This window comes from Gavialis gangeticus, unplaced genomic scaffold (assembly GCF_001723915.1).
Source record: "Gavialis gangeticus isolate Ggan-Ray unplaced genomic scaffold, GavGan_comp1, whole genome shotgun sequence".
NCBI lineage: Eukaryota > Metazoa > Chordata > Crocodylia > Gavialidae > Gavialis > Gavialis gangeticus.
The window spans coordinates 66,564,313-66,566,652 of NW_017728994.1; the positions used below are offsets into that span (position 1 = coordinate 66,564,313).

Here is a 2,340-nt window from a genome sequence, read left to right on the forward strand (position 1 = left end):
GTCAGGCTAACGTGGGAGGATACGCAGAACCCATATAATGGAATACACTCATCATATGCAGTAGAACATATATTTGCACAAAACAAATGAAAACTGTTTGTATAAATGTTTCTTTATCAAACAAAAAAATATGTATTTTTCATACAGAGCTATCCAAATTCCTGAAGCGATGCAGATTTTTGTAGATATATGTTTAGGATTCATATCTAAAAATGTAGCCTGCTCTCTTCATATTTTTTCTAGATGCAAGAGAAAGTGATTTCAAGGAAAGGATTTTCCAGACTTAAACTGTAGAAGAAAGATTTTGCAGGGATGGATGTCTTGCCAGCTTTCTAATTCTGTAACAGCAGGACCTAGACAAGTTGGAGGATTAAGCCAAAATAAATCTCATGTTCAACAAGAGCAAATGCAAAGTCCTGCACTTAGGACAGAACAATTCCATGAACTGGTACAGGCTGGGGGCTGGCTGGGCAGCAGCTCTACAGAAAAGGACCTGGGGGTTACAGTGGACAATAAGCTGAATATGAGCCAGCAGTGTGCCCTAGAAGGCTAATGGTATCCTGGGCTGCACTGGTAGGTGTGTTGCCACCAGGGCAAGGGAAATGATTATACTCCTCTATTCAGCACTGGTGAGGCCACATCTAGAGAACTGAGCTCAGTTTTGGGCCCCCCACTACAGAAAGGATGTGGAGAAACTGGAGAGAGTCCAGAAGAGGGCAACAAAAATCATGAGGGGGCTGGGGGACATGACGTACGAGGACAGGCTAAGGGAACTGGGCTTACTTAGTCTAGAGAAGAAGACTGAGAGGGGATTTAATAGGATCCTTCAACTACCCGAAAAGGGGCTTGAAAGAGGATGGAGATAGACTGTTCTTAATGGTGGCAGATGCCAGAATAAGGAGCAATAGTCTCAAGTTGCAGCAAGGGATGTTTAGGTTAGATATTAGAAAGAATTTTATCATTAGGAAGGTAGGAAAACACTGGAGCAGATTACGCAGCGAATCTCCATCCTTGGAGGTTTTGAGACCCAGCTAGACAAAGCTTTGGCTGGGATGATCTAGTTGGGGATGTTCCTGCTTTGAGCAGGGGGTTCCAACCTTAATTATCTATGATTGTATGATTCTATGACCTAAACATTTTCAATGGGCCCTACTGATGCTGCATATACATTACAGTTTTAGATCCTAATCTACTGCATACCATCTATGAGAGTCAGTTTTCAACCAAGATAACTTTCTTCCTCAGAACAGACCCATAGGCTAGGGAGAGACATTACACATAAACTGGTATAAGTGACTGGAAACTAGTTTAAACATGTAACAGAATAGAAGTTCAGTACACAGACCGGTTTCAAAATGGCCAACACCAGTTTAAGATAGACCTGAATGGATATAGTATCAGACTTGCATGGTTTAGATTTATCAAACTTCTGTCCCAGATCCCCTCCAGACACAAGTTAGGTGTCAGCCCCCTTGGCATCCCAGGATGCATTGCAGCCTCCCACTAAACTCCCCCTCACAGGTTAGGCAGGACAGTCTCTGCCCCAGCTTGTCTGCTCCAGTCAAGCAGTGGCCCTGGCCCTGGCTGTCACAGAGCTAAGAAAGCCTCCTCAGCCCTGCTGGTAGCAGCACAGGGGTGTGCAGGGTAGGGCATGGACCCTCACTTTAGCTCCCCCATCTGGAGCCTACATAGCAGATGGGGCAGGGGAAGCCACCAAGGTGGGGGGTTTCTCCCCCATAATGCAGCTCTACCAGGCTGCAAATATCCCAACTCTACCCCTCACCAGGCTCTGTCTGCCAGCTGTAGAGGGGCAGGGAGGGAATGCTCTGGCCCCAGTCCCCCGCTGAGGTCTACACAATTGGTGTGTAGAAGTCTACACAGTAGCTTTTTTCCCCACAGCACAGCTCTGCTGGGCTGCAAATGCTCCAGCCGCACCCCCTTGCCAGCCCCTGACCTTGGGGGGATCCCCCCATACTGTGCAGATCCCAGCTGGGGGCTGCAGTAGGGGTCCATTCCACCCCTTCTCACTCTCCTCTGGCTGAGGGGCAGGAACCTGGTGAGGGGGCAGGGCTGGGGCATTTGCAGCCTGGCAGAGACACCGTGTAGAGGAAAAAGCCCCTACCTCAGGGGCTCCCCCCCACCTGCTGGGAGGTTGGGGCCAGAATGAATGTCCATTCCTTCCCCCTGCCAACACTCCTCCACTCCCGCCCAACAGCTGGCAGGAGAGGGGCTGGCAAGGGAGTGTTCAAAGCCTGGCAGAGCGGAGAGGTGTGCACAAGAATTCCCCCTTGGCCAACGCAGGCATCTGCCTGCCTTGGCCAACTCATGAGTGACCGTGTA

The 2,340-nt window shown here is 49.1% G+C and overlaps 1 long non-coding RNA gene across 1 annotated transcript in view; it reads right to left on the reverse strand.

The window, feature by feature from the left end:
- Positions 1-747: 747 nt before the first annotated feature.
- The window catches only part of LOC109287273, a 9,052-nt gene continuing 7,459 nt past the window's right edge, over positions 748-2,340 (reverse strand). Inside the window, exon 3 of the long non-coding RNA XR_002094806.1 lies at positions 748-1,003. This is a non-coding gene — a long non-coding RNA (uncharacterized LOC109287273). The remainder of the gene's footprint in view (positions 1,004-2,340) is intronic.